The sequence below is a fragment of the Eretmochelys imbricata genome, chromosome 7 (assembly GCF_965152235.1).
Source record: "Eretmochelys imbricata isolate rEreImb1 chromosome 7, rEreImb1.hap1, whole genome shotgun sequence".
NCBI classification, from domain to species: Eukaryota; Metazoa; Chordata; order Testudines; family Cheloniidae; genus Eretmochelys; species Eretmochelys imbricata.
In genome coordinates this window covers 124,163,274-124,189,465 of record NC_135578.1, presented here as the reverse complement: position 1 = coordinate 124,189,465, position 26,192 = coordinate 124,163,274, and the positions used below count along the sequence as shown (strand labels likewise).

Below are 26,192 nucleotides of genomic sequence, written 5' to 3'. Positions count from 1 at the left end.
AAAGAGAAAGATCTGAATGGTAATTGGGAACTCTTTAAGAGCATTTTACTAGATGCTCAGAAAGCCACAATCAAGAAAGAAGGTTGTGCTGGTTAAAATACCAACCTGGCTTAGAGGGGAAGTGATAGCAGCTATAAAGTATTGTGTGTGTGTGTGTGGAGTTCATTAATATATGCAAATGGTAGAACTGTCAATAATATCAAAGAAAAAGACAGAAGTGTTCAATAATTATTTCTGTTCTATATAAAAGAAAAAGCAGGATGATGTATTCATATCAGATTATGCTGTATTTCCAGTCCAACAGTAACTAAGGAGGATGTTAAACAACAACAACTACTAAATCAGTCCATATGGATAACTTGGATGTAAGAGTTTTTAATGAGCTGTATGAGGAGGAGCTCACTGGACTGTTAATGTTGATTATTTTAGTAAATTTTGGAATGCTGGGGACATTAGGAAAAACTTCCTAGCTGTCAGGATAGTTAAGAACTGGAATAAATTGCCTAGGGAGGTTGTGTCATTGAAGGTTTTAAGAACAGGTTAGACAAACACTTGTTAGGGACAGTCTAATTATTATTTAGCCCAGCCTTGAGTGTAGAGGATGGACTAGATCAGCAGTTCTCAATTAGGGGTGTGGGACCCCCTGGGGGACCATGAGCAGGTTACAAGGGGTCTGCCAAGCAGGGCCGGTGTTAGACTCACTAGGGCTCAGGGCAGAAAGCCGAAGCCTTGCCATACAAGGCTGAAGCCCAATGCCCCAAGCCCTACCACCCGGGGCTGAAGCCAAAGCCTGGGCAGCTTAACTTGTGGGGCCCTGGTGGCATGTGGTCTGAGCCAACTGCCCTGCTTGCTATCCCCTAACGCTGGTGCTGGCTTTTATATGCACAAAACCAGTTTTTGGGACAGGTGGGGCGTAGTTTTTATAGCACATTGAGGGGGCTTCAGAAAGAAAAAGAACCTCTGGACTAATGACCTATTGAGATCCCTTCCAGTTTCACACTTCTATGATTCTGTGACAGCCAGGTACTCTCATATGCTAATAGCGCTGCAACCCCCAATGTCTCCAACAGCCTAATATACACAACAGAAAACCCCGGCAGAATCCTCTCCAAGACAGCTTTCAAAGTGGATAGGCAACTATCCAGTACACCTCTCTAAAATCTAGACATATTAGGAACGTATATTGCCCCCATTACAACAGTATCTGAATACCTCATAATCTAATGTATTTATCTTCCCAACAGTCCATGAGGAATGGAAGCACTACTAGCCACACCTGACAGATGGGGAACTAAGTAACTACAGGAGCCTGTGACAGAGCAAGGAATCAAACCCAAGTCTCCTAAGTCCCAGACGAGCACCCGAACCACTTAGCTAGCCTTCCTGTCCAGGTAGAAAACACATCCCATCCAGTGTGAACTCATCCATTCCACTGGAGTCCTCAGTAGGGTTGACCACAGAGGTGGAGCTAATGGTATCGAAGATTGTGGGTAGATTTTTAAGTCTGGACAGTTTTGTCTAGAGGAGACTCAACCACTAGTGGACACCATGTAGTCTCCATGCTATCTCCAGACCAAAAACCTGATAGAAATAAAAAATATCCGAGGATTGTGTCAAAGTGGCAGTTACCTCATCATCTTTTCCATGAAGTGGCAATTGCTCTGGCTGACTGAGCTTAAATATTCTAGGGGTTTGGAGAGGGTGGAGGTGGGAAGGAGAGTCTGCCTGTATATGCTGCCTCTCTTTTTAATCTGCCTTTCTGCTGATGCTTTATATCAGGATTTCTCAAACTTTTTAATATTATGGACACATTTTAATAGAGGTATTGTCTCACTGACCACCTTCCCTTCCTTTGTGACCCTTCTCTTCCATTCATGAGGACATAACATCTTTGCAACAATTGTTTACGTGGAAAAGCAGTATTAGGAAAGTGACATTTTATCTATTGTAACACACCTTAGCAACTGGAAACCAAGACAAGCTGGCCCCATGTGACCAACCAGCTTTCTTCTGAGCATCAGCCAATGCTCCACCGACCAGACTTTGGGACCTTCTTCTTAGTTGTTCCTTCAAACCAACCCCAAAGACCACAGGATGGTAAAGAATGAAAGATTTTCTGTAATTGTCTATATACTACATGTAAATAATCTCTTTTTACCTTTAAATAGGTCATTCCATCTTGGGGCAAGGTTGTTGGTTTATTTAAAAAAACAAAAAATGTGTATTAAACTTTGAAAGGAAAGTGGGGTTTGATTTTTAGTATTGCATTATACAGGTGAAAGCTGAGGTTCTGCAAATAAAGCACCCACATTCTGAGATCCTAACAGGCTGTCAGGAAGCTCACTTTCACTTAACAAGAAACCAGGCAGACAGACACTATACAGAAGATTTAAGGGGGGGAGGGGAAGCAGGGCTGGCCAGAACTCACAAAATACATCCTTAGATGCACTAGAAAACCTAGATCATCCTCGAAAGCCGCCAACAAGAAACTATGTGTTGGCAAGAGGAATTGAAGCCTGGTTTACAATTTCCTACAATGCTTGCTTTTATAGAAACATGCTTCTTCAGCATGACTACTTTCCATCTGAGACAGAACCTAATCAAAAGATATTCTAGAGTGTTTGACACACACCTTGTGAAAGCAATATCTACATTGTTCCAAATGCCATTTTGCTAGTGAATTTTTGACAAGTAGCTAAATATCTTTGATAACTCTAGAAGACCACACCTTTGCTAATGATTCCATTTCCAAACTAACGTGTGGCTAAGCTGAATTTGGGTGCATGACTAAACACAGACTGGAACTGCCCTTTGGCAAGAGCAGGAACACAAGGCTATGTACTGCATCTGTGTGAGATCCAAGAAACACAGCACATGTCCGAGGTGCTAGTATAAAATTCCCAAATAAAAACTACATTAAAGTGGAGTTAAGTTTGAAAGTACATCTTGGTAATTTAAGGTGAACTATATTACAGAGATGTTATAATTATCTCAAAACAGCATTATAAATCCAGGAAATTCACAGTTGGGGTTAAGTTTAAGACATCCAAAACATGTTAACGAATGTAAATACACAATCAGAACATTCAAACCACCGTAGCGCTGTCATAGGGCTTGTCTATACAGTGGGGTAATGTGCACTACAGGGGTGTTCCAAATTAACAGGTTCATGTAGATCATGTTGGTGTGCTCTCAAGGTTCTCTAGTGTACTTTAATATACCTTTAGTGAGCACCAGTAAGGTCTGCATGGACTGATTAATGTGCAACACATCAGTGCATTTTAAAAATCACACCTCCACATGTGCACATTACTCCATCATGTAGACAAGCCAGTAATCTCTTCATACTTCCTATATAAAATAGCTGAAGCTCCCTCCAGGGGCATCTTCCATTGGTGTGCTGTTGGCCACTGTTATGCAAGGAGCATCTAGGAGCTAAGCTGAGTAGGCCTTTCTGCCTGGAAAATTCATGTGTTCTTTTGTTTTTGCATGCAAACAGATACAGAATTGGCTCTCTAAACTTTAAGGTTAATTTCATTGAACACAGACTGACTCAAGCTTATTCCACTCATCTTATTATCTTGACCTGATTCAACCAACTGGCCTTGAAATGAAAATGAAAGTTTTAATTAATACAAAATGCTCAGAACAAATATTTGAGAAATTCAATAGTTTCAATATGAACATAGGATGATTTTATTCTTCTTTTTTCATTGGCCTTGTATTGCCAATCATAACAAAAGTGTTTTTGCCTTGAATATTATCCTTCCTGATTGAAACCAAATTCCACACAGAAATTCAGAGAAATATGCCTAACTGAAGCTTCAGGAATTTGGCTTGTTTCACTTTGAATAAGAAAATCCTCAAACACAGGAAATTTTATCATCTCACTTTGGCTCCCATATGGGATATCACTCTGTGAACCTGTTAGAATAATCTCCTGATCAGTGACGCGGCTTTTGTTTTGGATACCAAGAGATATATCTTTGGCCATCTGAATTTCTTTGCTAAGGGTGGAGGGGATCTGTTGCTGGCTTACTCAGTTTATTGTTCAAGCTGTGTTTCCCCTTGCTATAGAGGATATGGAAGGTAGGTGTTTTTGAGATCTTGTTAGGAAGGTGTGTGGTTCCATGTAATGGAGAACCCTACCTAATTCTTCCACATCCCTTGGTCTACAGAATAGTTCTCATGGTGTCCATCGGATAAAATGTGATGGGCCTCTAGGAACTGATGTAGATCTTTGAAAAGTCCATTCAACGTTCCTCACTTGAGAGGCTGATGCTGTTTAAAGATGCTCACTCCACAACATGTTAGCAGAGAGAACAAATTATTTTATTACAGTATAGTGCTTCCCTAAACAAAAGCTCACTGCTGTAACGAGTGTTTTTTGTCTCTGATAGTTATATGGCAAGGATTTGCAAACCTGTTAAAACTTCCTAAATAAATAAATAGTTAAGAGAGAGGAGCTTATGCTTTGGTGTCTCAGGCAGACAAGGTATCAGGTTCTCTGGATGAACTAAAAGAGCTTTTCAGGCTGTAATTTATAATCGCCAGAGATCACCTGACCATGGGAGAACCTGTTCTTGGTAACCCATCAGTTGACTAGTCTCATGAAAGATGGACAAGTATATCCTTCAGTCTCCAGGTAGCTATCAGTGCCCTAAGAATTCTTACAATGATGCATGGGAAGGTTTCTTAGCTAGGTCAAATGCTAAAGGCATTTGCTCATAGCACTAGTGAGCAAATCTAAATTTTATGTGAAAGATCATGAGGTGGCTTATAGAAAGAAGGCTGCCAAGGATCTCTTTTAAGAGACATTTGCTTATTGTATAATTTATGCTTTACCAATACCTTGCCTACCCGCTTCTATACCCCTATTTGTATGTCCAGAATTGCAAACTCTCAAGCCTCCTAGTGTCAGGTATCTTTTCCATGTGCAGGTGCTTATAGATAGGGATCAAGTCCACTCTTAAAATAAGAGGAGACTTCACTCTCTTGCTTTCGGTGCAATATCTCAACACAATGCAGTGCTGGTGAAACAGAGAGGCTGGTGAAGCTCAGGGCTGAGTCTATTAAAATGATCTACATACTTATATGGCCCCCCTCACTTAGTATCAAAACACCCAAACAGTAGGTCTCTTTTAGGAACAAGTCCCCTTCTGACAGGGTAACTGTTTTTTTCCACCCCACCAATCATACTACAGTGGTCACTGTTTCCATTTTTTATGACTCAGAGCATTGGGCAACATTCTTCTGTTCTGCCTTCCTCTTTTTTCAGTTATTTTGCAAAGAAAACAGAACTCTTTCTTTGAGAATGGGGCTTAATGGGAAACCTTGAGAATATGGAAAAAAGTTTGCAGATTACTGACATGGAGGGAGAATCTATATGGGCTAAGTCTAAATTCTGCAGGTGAAAGTGTGTCTAACTTATTTTCCTCTTTTATCTTTAAAATATTAAATGACCTAATTTTTTTTTTAATAACTTGAGTCTTTATATTTATGCTTGAGTTCTGGTTTCCTAGTGACCCTAAGGTAGGTCACTACTTCTTACCACAAGATTAATCTGTTTCCTTACCACCTTCTTCCGAAGGTATTAGAGCTGTAGAACAGGGTGATGCAGCATGGGGTGGAAAGGAAGTATTCTAAATGACAGAGTTTCATTTGTAGGACTGAGTCAGTAAGAAAAATGGACAACTTCTGTTAGGAAGAATTACCCCTTAATATTCACTAGAGTACTTTATTTTAGTCGTCTTTCCTTTGAGCAGATGGCCTTCCAGTCTCTTGTAGCAAGGGAGGGTGGTCTGGGGAAGGAATGATCCTAAGGGCTCAGAAAGGATGCAGAATATTCAAAAGTGGAGTGGGTAATTGGGGGATGAATGGGAGTTGCTCATAGCAGATGATGAGGTTGTCTTCCTAACGAGAAACATCCACTTCTAAGTATACAGAGCACAGCATCTGCCTGGGCATGCAGATGTACGCCTACAAAATGTGATAGTTCTTTCTGAAACTGTAGGTAAAGCACCTTTTTGAGCTGCAGGGTGAGGTACAACTGATTTTAGCTCTGAAGAAGGCATCTTCTAATGCCCCAGGCCCCAGTCACTTAGTTATAGGCTCTGCTATTTCTCTGGTTCTAGGGCAGCACCTTTGGTATAGCTGATAATCCTCTGTTACGCCCTAAGTCCTTACTAGCTCTAAACCAACTTGAACTATTAGTAGAAGTATATTGCCTGGAGACTATAACTGGCATACCAGGTCAGTGGTCCGCATAGTCCAGTACTAGCTGCTTCAAAGGAAGGTGGTAGAAACCATGCAGTAGCCAGCTACGGACTAATCTGACCCTAGGGAAAGTTTCTCGCAATGCTCAAGTCATGAGTAACTGACTGAAGCATGGGGGTTTACAGCCCCTGTTTTTCAGCCTAATGTTTATCATCATTGTGTGTCTAATTCTTTGAAATTAACTAATCTTTTAGCCTTAATCTTGCATCATTCAGTTGTGTAGGCTATACAGAAGGGTTCACATTCTCAAGGCCAGAAAGGACCACTAGGATCATCTAGTCTAACCTGTATAACACAGAACATGGAACTAATTCCTAGAGAAGATCTTTTAGAGAAACATCCAATCTTGATTTTAAGATGGTCAGTGATGGAGAATCCACCCCAACCCTTGGCAAATGGTTCCAATTGCTAATCATCATAGAAACATAGGGCTGGAAGGGACTCCGAGAAGTCATCAAGTCCAGCCCCACCCTGTGCTATGGCAGGACCAAATAAACCTAGACCACCCCTGAGGGGTGTTTGTCCAACCCCCTTTCAAAAACTTCCAATAATGGGGATTCCCCAACCTTCCTCGGAAGCCTATTCCAGAGCTCAACTATCCTTACATAGAGAAAGTTATTAATATCTAGCCTAATCTACAGTAAGGGAGATTTATGACCATTACTTCTCAGCCTACCTTCAGTAGACAATGAGAACAATTAATCACCGTCTTCTTTAGAACAGCCCTTAGCATAGTTGAAGACTGTTTTCAAGTCCACCTCAGTCTTCTTTTCTCAAGAATAACATGCCCAGTTTTTCTGATGGTTCATCAGAGGATAGGTTTTTCTAAATCTTTTATCATTTTTGTTGCTTTTCTCTGTACTTTCCCCAATTTGTCCATACCTTTCCTAACGCATGGCACCCAGAACTGGACACAGTAGTCCAGAGCCAAGTAAAGTGGGACAATTACCTCCTGTGTCTTCCATGACACTCCTGTTAATACACCCTAGAATATTAGCCTTTTTCACAGCTGCATCATATTGACTCATATTCAGTTTGTGATCCACTACAATCTACAGCTCCTTTTTGGCAGCAATACCACCTAGCCAGTTATTCTCTGGGTAGTAGATGTGCATTTGACTTTCTGTTCCTAAGTGTACTACCTTGCACTTGTCTTTACTGAATTTCATCTTGTTGAATTCAGATCAATTCTCCAATTTGTCAAGGGCATTTTGAATTCTAATACTATCCCAACAAAGTGCTTGCAACCCTCTCAATTTATAAGCACACTCTCCATCCATTATCCAAATCATATATGAAAATACTGAACAGTATCAGACCCCAGGACTGACCCCTGCAGAATCCCATTAAATATGCCCTCCCAGTTTGACAGCAAACCATTCATAACTAATTGATGAGTATGGTCTTCCAATCAGTTATGCAACCACCTCATAGTAATTTAATCTAGACATTTCCCTAGTTTGTTTGAGAATGTATGTGGGACTGTGTCAAAAGCCTTATTTTAAAAATCAAGATATACCACATCTACTGCTTCCCTCCCTTGTAGGCCAGTAACTCACTCACAGAAGGAATTTAGGCTGGTTTGGCATTTGTTCTTAACAAATCCATGCTGGCTATTCCCTACAACCCTATTATTAGGTGCTTACAAAATGATTGCTTAATAGTTTGTTCCAGTGTCTTTCCAGGTATCAAGGTTGGGCTGAGTGGTCTATAATTCCCCAAGTCCTCTTTCTTCCCCTTTTTAAAGATAGGGACTATGTTTGTCCTTCTCCAGTCTTCTAGGACCTCACCTGTCCTCCAGGAGTTCTTAAAGAAACCTGCTAACTGTTCTGATATTCCTTTAGCTAGCTCCTTACGTATCCTAGAATGAATTTCATCAGGCACTGCCAACTTGAATACATGTAAACTAGGGCTGTAGCATAATTGCAGTTAACTCACGCGATTGACTCAAAAAATAATAGATATTAATCGCAGTTTTAATCACATTGTTAAACAATAGAATACCAACTGAAATGTATTAAACATTTTAGGGTGTTTTTCTACATTTTCACATATATTGATTTTAATTACAAACACAGAATACAAACTGTACAGTGCTTATTTTGTATTACATTTGATTACAATGACAAACAAAAGAAATAGTATTTTTCAATTCACCTCATACAAGTACTGTAGTGCGATCTCTATCGTGAAAGTGCAACTTACTAAAGTAGATTTTTTTTTTTGTTACATAACTGCACTCCATAACAAAACAAATGTAAAACTTTCGAGCCTACAAGTCCACTGAGTCCTACTTCTTGTTCAGCCAATCGCTAAGAGAAACAAGTTTGCTTACATGTACGGGAGATAATTATGCCCGCTTCTTATCTACACTGTCACCTGAAAGTGAGAACACCCCGTCTGCATGGCACTTTTGTAGCCAGCCTTGCAAGGTATTTACATGCCAGATATGCTAAGGATTCATATGCCTCTTCACGTGTCAGCCACCATTCCAGCTGACATGCTTCCATGCTGATGATGCTTGTTAAAAAAAAAGTGTTAATTAGATTTATGACTGAACTCCTTGGAGGAAAATTGTATGTCTCCTGCTCCATGGTTTTACCTGCCTTCTGCCATACACATTTTGTGTTATGATAGGCTGTGATGACGACCCAGCATATGTTGTTTGGTTTAAGAACATTTTCACTATAGATTTGACAAAACACAAAGAAGGTTCCAATATAAGATTTCTAAAGATAGCTACAGCACTCGACCCAAAGTTTAAAAATCTGAAGTGCCTTCCAAAAATCTCAGAGGGATGAGGTGTGGAGCATGCTTTCAGAAGTCTTAAAAGAGCAACACACTGATGCAGAAACTACAGAACCCAAACCACCACAAAAGAAAATCAACCTTCTGCTGGTGGCATCTGACTCAGATGATGAAAATGAGCATGTGTCAGACCGCACTGCTTTGGATCGTTATCGAGCAGAACCAGTCATTGGCATGGACGTATGCCCTCTGCAATGGTGGTCGAAGCATGAAGGGACATATGACTCTTTAGCACATCTGGCACGTAAATATCCTGCAATGCTGGCTACAACAGTGCTATGCAAACACCTATTGTCACTTTCAGGTAATATTGTACATAAGAAGCAGGCAGCATTATCTCCGCAAATGTAAACAAAACTTGTTTGCCTGAGCGATTGGCTGAACAAGAAGTAGGACTGAGTAGACTTGTAGGCTTTAAAGTTTGATATTGTTTTATTTTTGAATGCAGGTTTTTTTGTAAATAATTCTACATTTGTAAGTTCAACTTTCATGATAAAGAGATTGCACTACAGTATTTGTATTAGGTAAACTGAAAAATACTATTTATTTTGTTTTTTACAGTGCAAATATTTGTAATAAAAAATATAAAGTGAGCACTGTACACTGTGTAGTGTGTTGTAATTAAAATCAGTATATTTGAAAATACAGAAAACATCCAAAATATTTAAATGGTATTCTATTATTGTTTTATCATGTGATTAAAAAAAGTAATCACGATTAATCGCTTGACAGCCCTAATGTAAACTTATCTAAATATACTTTAACCTATTCTTTCCCTATTTTGGCTTGTATTCCTTCCTCATTATTAATTATTATTAACTGTGTTAAGTATCCTGTCACCATCAACTTTTTTAGTTATCCTCACTATTAAAAATGTACACCTTGTTTCCAGTCTGAATTTGTTTAGCTTCAGCTTCCATTGGATGACATCATACCTTTGTCTGCTAGACTGAAGAGCACATCATCAAATATTTGTTATCCATGTTGGTACTTATAATAGATTGTAATTAAGTTGCCCGTTAGCCTTATCTTTGCTAAGCGAAACAGATTGAATTCCTTAAGTCTATCGCTATAAGGCAGGTTTTCTAATCCTTTAATCATTTGTGTGGCTCTTCTCTGAACCCTCTCCAATTTATCAACATCCTTCTTGAACTACGGACATCAGACCTGGATACAATATTCCAGTACCACCCACACAAGTAGAATAACCTCTCTATTGCTACTCAAGGATTTCCCTGTTTATCCATCCCAGGATCACATTAGCTCTTTTAGCACACTGGGAACTCTTATTTAGCTGGTTAGCCATGCATCCCCAATCTTTTTCAGAGTCACTGCTTCCCAGAATAGAGTCCCCCATCCTGTAAGCAGGGCCTACACTGAGTGTGTGCGGGTATTGTTTGCTTGCACCCAACTTACCAAGTGATCCAGATCACTCTGAATCAGTGAGCTATCCTCCTCATTATTTACCATTTCCCCAATTTTTGGATTACCTGCAAATGTTATCAGTGATGACATTGTTTTTTCTTCCAGGTCACTGATAAAAATGCTAAATAGCAGAGGGCCAAGAATCGATCCCTGCAAGACCCCCACTAGAAATACACCTGCTCAATGACAATTCTTTGTTTACAATTACAGCTTGAGAACTACCAGTTAGCTGGCTTTTATTCCATTTAATGTGTGCCATGTTGATTTTGTATCATTATAGTTTTTTTAACCAAAATATCATGTGGAACTAAGTCAAATGCTGTACAGAAGTCCAAGCTTATTACATCAATACTATTACCTTTCTCACCCAAAAAATCCCTTCAAAAAATTGTATCACAATCTATTTTCCATAAACCCATGTTGATTGTCCTTCATTATATCACCCTCCTTTAATTCTTTATTAATCAGCTGCTGTATCAGCGATTCTATTATCTTAAGGATAAAAGAACCCTCATTAACAGCTGAAATCTGTTTCAATTTCACTAGATGTAATTTTGTTAGGAGTATAAACAAAAATGCACCCAATTTACTTTCACCTTCCTGTTTGTTTTGTGTACCTCTCAGTTATTTGCCTCAACTAAAAAGTCCCACTTTTATTCACACTCTCCTCATACTTTAGTCTAAGCATAGCCAAAGCACTTGCCAGCAAATCACTATATTTAAGAGGAGGTGATCAGAACTGAAGACCATATTCAAAGTTATGTTGTACCCATTTGCAAACTCGATATTTTCTATCCCATTCTTTACACATAATTATACACGGTTTAATTTGACCATGGGTGTTTACTGTGCATATGTTTTTATTAATATATCAAAATTATGCCCAGGTCTCTTTCATAAATTGATAGCTAATTTAGAATCACCCCATATCTGTGCAGTTCAAATTATACCTTCCAATGTACATTACTCAACTTGCATCTCCACTCTTTTTCCTGCTAGGTACCCTTTTGCAAGTTTAAGAAATTATCTTCAAGTTTATCATTTCATGAGATGAAGAAGCGGGTGAACAGTTCACACCAGATATACTATACATGCCCCGGGTACCTCACAATTATCCTTCTGAAGCCTTGAAAAGTGACCAGTCAGTCCTACTTTGCTTGGGTGGAGCCCATACTTTCCCCTTGGAGTAGTCCTATTTTGAGTCTGGTAGGAGCTCTCTCCCTGGAAGCAATGGGAGCAGCTCTGGACAGGAATGGTATAGAACAGAAAGACCGCTATACAGCACTAAGTTTCTTCTAGGGTTAGCTTGCCACATTTGCCTTGCATTGGCAGAGCATGATTAGCTACTGAAGGGTCTCAGAATGTTTAATCAAAGCCAAGCAAGTAACTCTCTCCATCTGGGAATGTAAAACTATTAGGAAGACAAGTGCTCACAGCTCTTGAGCCTTCCGACACAGCTGTCGGAAGTGGAAAAAAAAACTGGCTGGCACCTCAAAAAGAGGGCTTACTACTACTTATCAACAGAGCTGGTTTTGCCCCAGATGTTCCTTGGAGACTGAAGGAACACGGAGGATCAGTGGGCCCAAAATTGAACAGCAAGATTTTCCTCCTTCCTTGCAAGGTCTCAACAAAGTAACAAACACTGCCCAAGCCCTCTGTTAAAGTCTGCTTCACACAGACCCTTTGGCTTGAAGTCTGAATTTTAGATTTTCCCTGACCTCTCCCACAAGGTTCTTGAAGAATGTATCCTACAAATGCTATGCAAGAGGTATCATTGAGCAAAGGAAGGCTCAGCTTCCACTGAAACTGCCTTTGTATGTCTGAGCCAGTAGTGAGCACTATAGCCATTGAATTGTACTATGCAAGAAAAGCTTGTTTGAGACCTGGTGCAACGCTACTTCCTGTCTCCTCAGCAACTGTGTACACTAGCCCTCAGTACAATTTACAGGAGCCTTACAAGTTCTACTGCAAATTAGAATGTGCATAGCAGAATGGGAGGCAGTCAGCAGCACCACACGGGGGGAAGAAACAGACTCAAGCAGCTGGACCTAAAAGTGGTAGAGGCTGAAGTACCACGGCTGCCCCTTGCATAGTCAGACACAAATGATAATAGGAACACTATGGATGTGCACACAAATGCCCCTGAACTTATGTAAGCCTTCTTTTCCTTACACCCACACATATGTTGGTCATTTCTCCCTATACAATTCTTAACAGAGTAAGCTCTCCGGGACAGGACTGTGTCAAGCTCTCCATAAAGTGTCCTGCACACCTATTGAATCAATATTGGCACAGATAATTTTGGATTGTAAAAGAACCATATAGGTAATTTTGTATAGCAAGCCTACACAGCACCACCTGACTCACTGTGCTCAGTGCTAAAAGTTTTACTTTGTAAACTACAGGGGCATAATGCAGGGCAGTTTAGGCTACACTAACTTTTATTAAGTAATTTGTAACCATTGTTACTAGTAACAAAAGTTTCAAAAGCCCGAGTTAATACCTCTGAACCAGTACCCAAGTATTCTAGTCTATCAGGGTTTGGTAACAAAAGAGCTAGACTGTCTATCCCCAATGAACTCAAAATCAGAAAGGCCCAAGGAGTCTTCCTTGCATAGTTCAGCAGGGAGGTCTGCAAAATCCTAGTTTTCCACAATGACAAAGGAGGCAACAGCAACAAGGACACCACAAAGGGTATTTCTATTCCCTGTGCCCCTACACCAAGTGCACCCTGTAAAGAATGTAGCAGGAGACACTCAGATCCAGGGTCATTATGATTTTCTAGCCCAAGTCCTTGGGGAATGCTGATGCATGAGGAGGTGCAATGGATGCTGCAGACCCTCTTCAACTTAACCACAATTTTACCCCAACTCATTACCCACGTATGGCTGTTCAGTGGAAAGTGTAAAGTAAGTTTTGGGATGGGGCTAAACCTAGTTACTAATGAATAAAAAAAATTACATCTTTGTTAGCAACCTCAGCAACAAGAAAAAAAAACAACCCAGAAGTTACATGTACCATTTACTAACATGACACTCCAAAAAGTGACTAGATGCTAGTGGCACCTTAGAGACTAACCAATTTATTTGAGCATGAGCTTTCGTGAGCTACAGCTCACTTCATCGGATGGCAATTAAAGGTGGCAATTTTGCAACAGAAAAGTTTCAAAAACAGACTCCAGTGAGAAACTGCTGAGCTTGAATTAATAGGCAAACTAGATCCCATTAACTTGGGTTTGAATAGAGCCTGGGAGTGGCTGAGTCATTACACATATTGAATCTATTTCCCCATGTTAAGTATCCTCACACCTTCTTGTCAACTGTCTAAATGGGCCATCTTGAATATCACTGCAAAATTTTTTTTCTCCCACTGATAAAAGCTCATCTTAATTAATTAGCCTCTTACAGTTTGTATGGCAACTTCCACTTTCTCTGTGTGTGTGTGCATCCTCTTACTATGTGTTCCATTCTATGCATCCGATGAAGTGGGCTGTAGCCCACAAAAGCTTATGCCCAAATAAATGTGTTCGTCTCTAAGGTGCCACAAGGACTCCTGTTGTTTTTGCGGATACAGACTAACACAGCTGCTACTCTGACACCTTAACATTGACCTTCTTTAGATTTGCACATCCAGTGACTCAGCTGTCAACCAACTGCTTTCATAGCAGAAGATGTGTTATCTTCTTTGCAATAAGTACCAAGAATCACTACAACTCAGAACACAGTTTAGAAGAATTTACAAGCCACTGCTATAGTTTGATAAGGCAAAAGTTATAGCTTACTGCAACAGTGATTAGCAAGCTATTTCTTTTAAAAAGATGGAACAATATACTGCCATGAACTGCAGGGGTGCAGAATAAACTCTAACATACATAACTAGTTTAGAACTAGCTGAAATCATGCAAAAAACTAACTGCCAGTATTTCCATAAAACATTTTGCAATTTGAAATATTTAAAGTCTCTACAGACCAGAATCTCATGCATATCCATGCATTTAGATGTTTAAAAATGATTTGTAAAAGTATCCTGAACACAATCCAAAGATTTTGTATGATCTTGGATTACTCTATAGTTGACTACTCAAAACAAAGGGCTAAGATTCCCCCCGGCCCCCCCCCCAAAAAAAGTGCCTAAAGCACCTCCCATTGTAGCAGCTCAGGATCCATAGTATTTTTAAAGACTAGCCAAATTTATTTAGAAGCCTAGCTTTAGGCAACTGGTTTTGAAAATCTTGGCTATACTATTACAGCTCTACAAACTCATTGCTGCTTCATGGTTAGCATTCTAAACCTGCACAATGCTAATGTAGCCAATTACAATTTAACAACCCATGTGCAAATAAACTGGCAACATTTTAAAGCAAATAAAATTGTATAGGTATACTAACATCCTAGTCTTGGGATATCCAGTCAAGCTACGCAAGGAGATGTGTTTGTCCCTTGCATACTCCCAAATGTGGAAGTAGGATCAGAAACTGGATCTGGAAGAAAGGGTAAACAGCATGTTAGTTAAATTCACAGATGACACTACATGGGGAGAGGCTGCAAACATTAGTGAGGACAAAAATACAAATGGATCTAGAGAGGTTATAGATACAGCTGGAAAACAGTATGGACAAGTGTAAATACATGAGAAAAATAATCTGAAACATTCAACGATAGGGATATAGAGTGGAAAGGAGTAAGTTAAAAGAAACCTAGGAGTGACAGTACACAGCTAGTTGGATACAGGCATTGCAAGAGGATTTTGAAGTACAGAGGCATCATCAAAAAGAGAGCAGGGAAGTGAAAATTCTTCCTTATGTGACCTTTGAGCCACTAAAGCCATCAACTTGTAACAAACCAGGGATCAAAAAATTCACTCGCCCACAGCAAATAAAAAGCTTTCCTCAGCAAATGCCACCATGTTCTGCAGAACTGATTAAATTGCTAGCTAGTATGATTCTGAAGAGAGAGTCTGCATTTGTAAGGGTGAGCATTTTAGTCAATGAAGAGGGGTCCTGCAGTGCCTCCTAGCTTTAACTAGCAGCAGAGTGAAATTAACAAGATTGGTCAGTTTCATGGCAGCTATACAGCACTCTGAGGACACCTGTTAAAGGAGCAAGAACCAGCTTTAACAGCTCTGAGCAGCAACCAAGGTAGGTACTTCACCTATTCACAGGGGAGAATAGGAAAATTTCTCTGCACCTTGCCTGAAAGTTTCCTTTCTTGAAGTAATGTGATCCAAAGATCCATAACATAGGGTCTCTGCTCTGTGCAGCCCTGGAGACAGATCAGACAACTGTCAGTCTATGGCCAGGGAGGTGTGGCTCCTCCCCACCTCTGAGAAGCCCACGCCATTTGAGAGACTTTCACAGCAGAGGAAATCTATAACCATTGTGTGTCCATGAGGAAAGTTAAGGATTAAGCATTAAGACTGAATACTAACAATCCTCCTGCAGAGCAAGGAATTTCAGTGAACACACTTGAGTGCCAGTTAATAATCCCATATCTTTCCCAAATTTACTGCCCATTCAAGGTGGGTTGGATTTGTGGGCCTCATGACCTCAAGCAAATAGTTTTTCAGATAATGCAGAGATACAGATAAAAATAAGGAAACATAAGGAGGTTCACAGATCCAGAGACACTAGGAATTTCATAGCAGTGATCTTTCTGCTCATGAAGTTGCCACAGCTCAAAGAGTAAGCTGATTTTCGAAGATGGAATTGCATTTTTTTACCTGAATTTCAGAAGCATAAAATGTCTTCACCACCTGGAAATGGACGATAAAGGAAAAGAAGCCCTCTGGCACCAGTTGATAGACTGATCCTTTTTTTCTGAACTGAGCTGTGTGATTAATTTATATTTTGAGAGCTCTGTTGAAGGAAAGTTTCCTTAGCTCTATAAAACCTCAAGACAATCTTTGGTATGAAGGCAAAGTCCGTTCCGAGCACCTCTATCTTTACGGAAGAGACAGTATTGGAGAGTCCACGTAGCGAGCGCTTCCAACTCAGATCTTTCAAGCTGAAGAGACTGCTTTAAAAAAATGCCACTTCAGTTGGCTAGGAAGTATGGAGAGACACTTTCCTGACTGGTTCAAATGGAGAGCCAGTAAAGCACTGAGAACCAGCTGTATGCGCCATGGGAAAACTCTGGTGTACTTCAGAAGGATGCAGAAGAGACTGCTTTCCAAATATAACATTGGAAATCTGGATAAGATTAAATCCACATTTTGCCTGCGGCACAAAGGACGCTAGACAAAAGCAGCTACTTGACCTCTGAGTGTCTGAATCACCAGGACTGGCCTGAGTCCAATTTGAAGTCAAGAATCTATGGTACTGATGCAGATATTGGGAGACGGGAAAGAACTGAGAAGAGAACCTTGTCCTGCCAGCTATGGGCAAACCTCAGCCAAGCTCATGAATATACTGAATTAGTAGAATTATTTCTGGAAGCTAGAAGCAAGGATACTACCTCTTGACTTGATACTGTTCAAGAGCCAGGCACCCACAGTCTGTCCAGATTCTTATGCATTATTGGCTGCGTTAAAAGCAGATTCCTTCTGGATAGAAAGCTGATGGAAGGTCTTTGTGCTACACCAAGGAGGTTGGAGAACCTCCTCGACCAACCTCCTTGGTCAGAATGGGGCTACCAGAAATGCATATAGGAATCCTTTTAGTCACTTGGTCAACAGGGCCTCTGTTGCCTTGGATTTGTAATCCTGCTGGCAAGAAAAGAACCCTGGTGCTTTATGTGTCAGGGGGAGGCACATAAATCTATTGCTGGGAGATGAAATTCCTTCACCAGGAGATGGAACCCTCTGGGTGTAATTCCCATTCTGAATGTTCTTTCTTGCCTGCTGAGCCAGTCAGCCATAACATTCATTCTCCCTGGAACTTTAAGGGAGCAGATTGACAGCAGATTCTCCTCCACTCAAATCCTCAGGAGGGAAGTTTCTCTTTGAAGGATTGTGGACTTAGAACAGGGTGGGGTAACAATCAAAATATGGAATGACTGAGGGGCTGTCTGTCATGATCAGTACATGAGGGGAATCCAGATATGGTTCAGAGCCTTGAGACCATATCAGATTGCCCTCTAGCCAGCTTATGCTGTTTATTTTTGTTTGGACTAGATTCCATAGACCAGGAGTTCTCAAAATGGGGGTCGGGAGCTGTCAGCCTCCACCCCAAACCCCACTTTGCCTCCAGCATTTATAATGGTGTTAAATATATAAAAAAAGTGTTTTTAATTTAGAAGGGGGTGGGGTCTTGCACTCAGAGGCTTGCTGTGTGAAAGGGGTCACCAGTACAAAAGTTTGAGAACCACTGCCATAGACAGTCCTTCACTCTCTGTGAGCACCCAATCCCTCTAAAACAGTATCTATAGCAATAACTCCCCTGACTGGCTCACTTATTGGGAAGCCTGACTCATGTCTGATGGATCATTCAGATGGTGAATGAGTCAAAGTGCCCTCTCAGATGAAAAGAACAGTATTGGGAGAGGAATAGGAGGAAGCTTGCTAGTGGCCCCATGGAACCACAGGCCCACTGAAGAACATCCAACCCAGGAGGCCACTGATCCCACAAAAGATGGCTGTCATGAAGGGGAAGACCTGGATGACCTCCTGAGAGCTGCTATTAATACAAGCAGCATTTCAGAAACACTCGGTGCAGTTGTTAAACCAAAGGGCAGTAAGCTGTGCTGGTTGTGTTGTGCTATGAAAACAAAGCGTAGAAAGCATCTGTGGAACTACCAAGTTGGGCTACGTACTCTCAGCCAGTCTGTAAGAAGGGAGATGTAAGATAGATGGCTACATGCCCTGTCTTGTCAAAGGATCCACAGACATGAGAGATCAGATATTCAGGGGATGGACATATGCCAAGAGATCCAAAAGGTATCCCCTGTGAACTATTTCCAAGACCCAATTGAGCAAGGTCACAAGAGACCAAACCATTGCTAACTGAAAACTACCACTGGGGCTCCACCCTAGACCATGCTGCCTGCAAGTCATGTTTGCTTTGAGGAACCTGAGGTCTGACTGGAGAATTCACCTGCACTGCCACATCCTCCTCCCCACATCTCTTCCATTTTCTTCTGGTGTAGCTGGGTCCTTTCTTGTAGGATTTTCTGTACTGGCCAGTACAGAAGGACTCTCAGCTTTGGACTATGGCCTGTAGTCTCTCCTATATTGTTTGCTGGGTCTATATTGTTTGCTGACAAAGGTCTCATTTTTCCTACTAGTGCTCTCCAACTTGATTCATGGTATTGCTGAACAGCTTGAAATCTGTGGAAGTGGCTAAAAGCAGTTTGGCCTATGAGCCTGCCTTCCAGTCCTGGAGCCGTATGTCGGCGTGGTACCACCTTGCAGCCCCTGGCCCTAGCTCAATATCTGAGGGCATCCAGGGAGGAGTCAGATACAGATGCAGCAAAGGACATCTTTTGAGAGAGATGTGCCCAGTTTAACAGGCTCTCTCTGCTTGAGAGGTACTGTCAGCCACATTGTAAACCCATGCCAGGATTGCTCTGGCAAAACAAGTGAACACAGCTCAAGCTCCAGAAATTTGTTGCCAATTCAATCCTCCTATTTGTGGGATCCTCTACAGGAATGGCTGTGTCCCTAACTAGAGAGGCAGGCCTTCAGCCACCTTTTGAATGGAGGCCAGATCTGATTTTGATTGGGTGGACATTTGTAGCACTATTTAGCCACCCTGCTCTGTCTTTTGACCTTGTTTGGAAGCTCCCACTCCTCCTTGATAATGTTCTGAAAAGGGAAGATTTACAGGAATGTACGGTTCTACCTTGAAACTAGAGAGGTACTATTACTCAGTAATTTCACTTGATCAGACAGGCTTTTTCCTTGTCTCCTTCATAGGGAGTTCCTCTAGACTAGAAGCATATCTAGTACAGATGTTGGCCTTTACAAGCATCGTGCTAAGACAGATCAGAAGGAAAATGCTTATCCTAAATCTCTTTTTTCTGATCTGGGTCAGAATCAGAGAGCTAGCCTTCTTCCCAAGAAGTGTATTGGATTCATACCACTCATGGGAAGCAGATTTCACTTGGCACCTCTTGTCTTACTCCCTTTTCCAGAAGTCTCAGAGCAATGACAGTGGGGAAGATGGTAGGTACAGAGTACAAAGGCCCGTGTGCTTTTTGTTGAAGCAACTAAAGAGCGCTGAACATCAGACTTTTTTCTTGTATTTCCCTTGATCCTCCTCGGATAGAGAAGGAGGAGGAAATTTCAGTCCTAATGCCCCTGGAGACTACTTTGTGGTGGCTCTTTCAAGCAGCTTTCTTTCCAAGTGAAAAGGAAAATTCTTCGAGATGCACCCCCCTATGGGAGCTCAACTGTAGATGCATCCCTCTGTTGCTGATCTGAGAAATTTGGTAGCAGTGTCCATTCAGCCTGTGCATGCTCTGCTTCCCCTTTGTGCTTTACCACGAGGCTAACCAGCATTGCATAGGCCAACCCTCTTCAGTTCCTTCTCTACCACAGAGTTATTGACAAGATAACTCCAAAGTAGAGGGGGAGAAGATAGGGGTACCCCATGACCCTAAGGACACATCTCAACGAACCATAATTACTGCACAAGGTAACTACTACTACTTCGAGTAGTGTCCCATTGGGTGCTCCGCTGTAGGTGACTCCGGAGCACTACTCCCGCACTGGAAGCTGGGGCTTCAGAGTCAAGTCTACTATGGATGATAGTACTGTGGTGCCAAATCTGGTGTCTGCAGCAGAGTTTTTGCAGAGCATTATGCTAGGATAGCATAGTGCTCTGCAAAGATGTGTACAGATGCCCAGGTAGCTGCTCTGCAGATTTCTGATATAGGGATACCCTTGGAGAAGGTGAAGGACGAGACGACCGACCTCAAAGTGTGAGAGTACTGAAGACAGGGGAGTTAAATTGCGAATCTGATAACAGAGTTTGATACAGTTCCAGACCCATTTGGAGAGTCTTAGCTAAAATCAATGCCTTTTGACCCATCTGCAATGGAGAGGAAGTGTCTCGGAGATTTTTTTAAAAACACTTGTCTTGTCCAAATAGAAGGCCAAGGCTCTCCTCACGTGGCGCGTATGGCTTCCCTATTATCCTGATGAAGTTTGTGATAAAACATTGGAAGGTGGATGAACTAGTTCACATGAAATGTGGAAGTTACATTGGGGATGAACTTCAGATATGGTCTAAGCATGACTTTGTCAGGGAAGAACAGTTTGAGCGGCGGGGATGCATTGCTATCACCTCTATCCTTCTAGCCGAGGTGATGATGATCAGGAACACCACCTTCATGGAGAGCTAAGTTAAAGGACACGTGGCCATGGGTTCAAATGGTGGTCTAGTCAATCCTTTTAGTACTAGGTTGAGATCCCATTGTTGGGTAAGAAGACTGCATTGGGGAAAGAGGTTCACTATACCTTTGAAAAACTTCTTCATAGTCAGGTGGAAGAAAATGAAGTACCCCTTCAACCTGCTGGTGGAAGGTCGCAATTGTTGCTAAGTGAACTTTTAGCAAGCTAATAGAGAGTCTCAATTTCTGGAGTGTCAACAGATCATCTAGGCTTACTGGTAGAATGTCTGTATCCGGGGTGACACATTTGGGTTGGCACCAGATTTGAAATCTAGTCGACTTTTGTAAGTTGGTACAATGGGTAGCTACTTTTCTATTGTATGATAACCCTTCCTGTACCTCCTCAGAGCAAGATGTCTCATGTGCTGGAACCATGAAGGAGTCAGGCTTTGCGCAGCAGTATCTGCAGGTTGGGATAAAGAGGATCTCTCTTGTTCTGCGAGAAGCGGTAGGGAGTGTTTGGAAGAGTCATCAGCAGACACAGCCTCAGCTGTGACAGGTAAAGATACTAAATCTTTCTGGGCCATGTGGGAGCAATCAGTATTATGTTTGTTTTTTCCAACAGGACTTTCAGCAATAGACGGAATGGAGGGAATGGTGTAAAGACAACCCTGGTCCCATGAGAAGAGAGCGTCCCCCATGGAGTGTCGCCCAATCCCCGGTCTGGAGCGGTACTATGGACATTTCTAATTCTGGTAAGTGGCAAACAGGTCTATTGTCTGAACAGGTCGGGGAGTATCACTGACTATCTCCTATTTGTGGTCATGCGGGAATTTACGGCGGAGACTGTTCACTATCGTGTTGTGCACTCTTGGTAGGTAGGCTGCTGATATTGTGGGAATGCATCAGTTCCAGACCTTTAGTGCTTCCATGCACAAGACAAGTGATCTGGCACCTCCTTATCAGTTTGTAATACATGCAGGGCATATTGTCCATCGTGACTTGTGTGTGTGTGCCTCTGATCAGTGGGAAGAAGTCAGCACGGCATTTCTGACCACTCTGAGTTTGAGCAGGTTGATGTGAATGCATGTCTCGGATGGAGACCATTTACCTTGCACTCTGAAATCGTTGAGATGTGCACCCCATCCTACAAGATCAGGAGTAGTGATGGGGAAGGCTGAACAAACGGGATTCCCGTGTAGACGTTTATTGGGTCTTTCCACCAATTACAGGATTGTTTAATCCTGGTGGGCATCGATAGCAGTTTATGTCATCTCTGTTAAGTCTTTAAACGGAACCAAACTATGCTCGGAGGCATCCCATGTGCAGTCTGGCCATGAGCTATACTCCTGGGGGAATTCTGTGCCACTGCGCATGTGCAGAATTTATGTCCCCCACAGAAAATGACTGACAGGGAAGCAAAGGGAAGCCACAAGAGTGGTCATGCGATCCTCTCCAGCAGTATGTTTCAGGTGCCCAGTGCAGCAAGCAGAGAGGTAAATCACTGTGGGGCAGGAAGCGGGACTGGGGAAGACCCAGCTAATGGCTCCTACTCTGCGCCAGCCTCAGCTACTAGTCCGAGCTGGAGAGACTGGTACTTCCTCTTCCCCTGCATGGCATCCAGACCTGGGTCAGACCCATCCCCAGATTTCTCCCCCGGCTGCAGGAAGTTGTGCAAACTCCACCTCCCCTGCCCCCCACTTCCTGCACCCATCACTCCTCAGCTCCAGGAGGAGGGATCCCTGTACAGGGAGCTACTCCCCCATCCACCCAACCCCCCTGCAGCCAGACCCTCTCACACCCAGACCCTCCAATCGAACCTCACCCCCCCACACACACTCAGAACCCGCTGATAAGCCTTACTCCCCCTGCCCTGCACCACCCGATCAGCCACTCACACCTGGATCCCCACCCCACCCAGCTCCAACCAGTTGCACCTGGATCCCCACCCCACTGAGCCCCACTCTCCCAGCATCTGGACCCACCACTGAGCCCCACACACTGAGACCCCCTGCTAAGCTCTATTCCCCCCAAACCCAGACCCCTCCCCATTAAGCCTCAACCACCTTCACCAGGACCCCCCTGCAGTGCATCCAGAACTCCCCCAACAAGCCCCTGTGCATCCAGATCCCCCCTGCACCTGGATCCCCCACTGAGTCGTCCGCACCCAGACTGCCCCACATAGAACCCTCTCAACCCACCTCTGGATCCTCCACACTTGGATCCTGCCTTGCTGAGCCTGCCTGCGCACACCTAGCACACCTGGCATGGAGGGGCAGGGCTCTGGGGTGTTTCTGGGGCAGGCCCAGTCCTTGCACTGTGTCAGGGTTGGGTGCAGTCTCAACAAACCTGTCAAAAACTGTAACTTGGAGGAAGTAGATTGAGATCGAGACTGTTTCCATCTGGGAAACCTGGACCTCTTTCTCTGAGGTTCATATGACTTATGATGAAATATTTGCGACGAGCAGGGTTTGAACAACGTCTGAGGGCTATACTTTCTCTTATACCGAGGTGTGTGGATCCTGGAGTCTTTTAAGGTGTGAAGGGAGGCGTCTGTCCCTTGAAAAGGAAGGGACTCTGTAGTTGTTTGAACCTCTTTTGGAAACCCAGATCGGTTCAGCCAAGAGGCTAGTCTCATTATGACGGCAATAAAGATGGAATGTGCCGCCGTGTCAGAGGTGGCGCGTGCAGACAGGAGAGATGTCTTCATCGCCCGTTGGCCTTCAGTGACAATGGCCTTGAATTGTTCCTTGTGCAAATTTGGGAGCTGCTCAGTAAGGGAGCTGAATTTTGAGTAGTTCTCGTAATCATATTTATGCGAAACTGAAGAGTGGTTGAGGAGTATGTTTTCCTGACAAAAAGATCCAGTTGCTTTCAATCATGGTCACACGGGTTTTGATTTGAAATGGTGCTGGCAGCCCTTTGAGTTGACCGCATCCTCTATGATCAAGTTGGGAGGTGGATGGGAGAAGAGGCACTCCATGTCTTTCGCCAACACATAATATTTTTTGTCACCCCACTTACATGTTGGTGGGATCAATGCGGGGGTCTGCCATACGGTTTTGGCAGCATCCAAGAGTGTCTCGTTAATAGGGAAGGCTACTCTGGACAAGGTAGAAGAATGTAAAATGTCCACTAGCTTGTGGTCTGACTTGGTCACTTCCTGTAGTGGTATCTGTAGTGCCTCTGCCAACCACAACGCCAGTTCTTGAAATAGTTTAAAAGTTATCTGCCGTCGATGACAGAGGGGGCATCACCGTCTCATCTGGTGAGGATGAGAAGCGAGCCTGAGAGGTAACTTCCTCCTCAACTTCATCCTCTTGTTCCTCCTTCGTCTGTTGAGGTGGAGTTCAGATGCCCTCAAAGCAGCAGCTGAAGGAGGATGTCTCCTTGGCTGCTGGTAGGCCATACTAGAGCTTTGGAAGGCATGTTCTCTGAGCCTGACAGGGATCGTAGTATGGCCACTGTAAGGGTGGGAAGGGGCCCGGTGGTTGTTACCACGGCTGCCCAGACTACGTGGATGCTATGGTTGTGGTTCACAGCAGAATTGGGCACAATATGGAGGTAGAGAAGAGCGATGGGAGACCACATCCTCTTGCTCACTTTCTGACTTGGAGGATGAAAAAGGTGGTGCACGACAAGAGGTTGTCTGGGTGAACTCGGTCCCGGGGCCCTAGTACTAAGCAGAGGCAAATACGAAGTGTCAGACACAGAGAGGTCCATCGCATAACAGAAGTCCTACAGCGGCTGAGGTGTCCATACTGGCGGTTGTTTTCGGTGCCGAGATGCCTGTGCCAAAGGAGTCGGTGATGTGGACCTGACAGTATGGTCTGTCAGTGCCTGGCATGCCACAGGCTGTACCAATGTCAATATCCATATAATATAGGAGTCTTCCCCAGGGCAGATTTTCTATGTTTCTCATTCCCAGACGGTACTACTGGTTCTTTGTCTGTGCCCACTGGTTCCTTAGGCAACCCAACATGCTCTGTTGGGATGGTACCACAAAAGCCAGGGGTACCAGATTTAAACAGCTTCAGTGCCATCGGTACTGATTATACATCGGGGCTTGCTGTGGGGACTCACGACCCTTTTCTTAGCAGCCTTACATGAGTGGCGTGTGGAGATCTCCTTGGGCTCACTTCCCTTAGTAGTAGAGGGTTGTGGTGAGGTTTCCCACAGACCAGGGTCTTGATGCAGCTTGAATAATTTAAAGGCTGCCTCCATAAGTAGGAGTTTGAGCTTCGGTTCTCTATGCTTTCTGGATCTGGGCTTTAGTAGCTGACACAAAGCACACTTCTATGGAATGTGTTGCTCTCCCAAGCAGCAGATGCACTGAGCATGTCCAGTCAGTCACTGGGATAAGATTCCTTGCAACGGAGATATTTCTTGAAGCCTAGGGTAGCTGGGCATACCCTGTCCAGACAGGGGGTTGAAGAAAGAACAAAGTCCTTTTCCGTCTTTATTTTATTTTTTTAAGGCAGACATGATGAGAGAGAGAAAAGGAGCCTGAACAGGTAGCTAAAGATTAACAATTTTAAAGAGGTTAATGATCGGCTAAGGGACAGCTAAAGCTCTGTCTCTAGCCAGGGACCATTGAGAAGGAACCGAGGAGGGTTCACCCACAAATGGGAGCATCGGAGGAAGAGGGGGCTGTTCACATCTAATCTGTGTATTTTTATTTCCTTAGCATAGCTAGATTGAACCAGAAGAACAGTATCACCTACTGTATGAGGAAGGTTGTGGTGTCCTTAGGAATGGAGGCCCAGTTAATTCACAGTATTACCACAGTTGACAAACATGTAACAGAGGTTTCATTGAGAGCTGCCTACACCCAAAAACCCTCTTGGGCAAGGAGGTGGCAAGTAGGCAAGATACTTTCAGAGAAAAAAAAAAAAGGAGAGAGACCTACAGATGTGAAACTGAAAGGAGGTTCATTAAGATTTGTAGCCCAATCAATCAAGGTCATGACAGTAACCTGTGTATTGCCAGAGGACTAAGAGCAGCAGTCCTCAGGAATCCATTAAGTAACAGTTGTGTTGGTTTCCTAGAGAGCAATATGCCTGCAGTCACTGACTTGTTTCTGCAAAAAGTGTTGGCCTTGTGGCCCATGGTTCGCCCATCTTGTTAAAAAACTATTAGACTCTCCTTTGCTTCAGCTGACTTTGCCCTGATGTATGTCCTTTATAATTCTAATATCTAAACCTCAGGTGAAAGAGACATCTGTCAATTTCCTCTGAGACCTTGCCTACACTTGCAGGCATATAGGGTACATGTAGCTAGTTAGTGAAAGGCACACTGCATCCACACTCGCTATGAGGCTACATGCGGCAATAAAAGGGGCCAGCAGGGGAAATTCCCACTCCACCTTAATTACACCCTCAAACCAGGGGAGGAAGAATTATACAGCTCTTCAAC

General features: G+C 42.9%; 1 protein-coding gene across 3 annotated transcripts in view; it reads right to left on the bottom strand.

The window, feature by feature from the left end:
• LCOR (ligand dependent nuclear receptor corepressor) overlaps positions 1 to 26,192 on the bottom strand; it is a 110,735-nt gene that overhangs the window by 68,270 nt on the left and 16,273 nt on the right. For 2 of the 3 annotated variants that reach the window (XM_077823342.1, XM_077823343.1), the window contains exon 2: positions 14,897 to 14,989. The exons of the other annotated variant lie outside the window; for it this stretch is intronic. The gene's annotated coding sequence lies outside the window, so the exon portion shown is untranslated. The remainder of the gene's footprint in view (positions 1 to 14,896; positions 14,990 to 26,192) is intronic. 3 annotated transcript variants of the gene reach the window in all.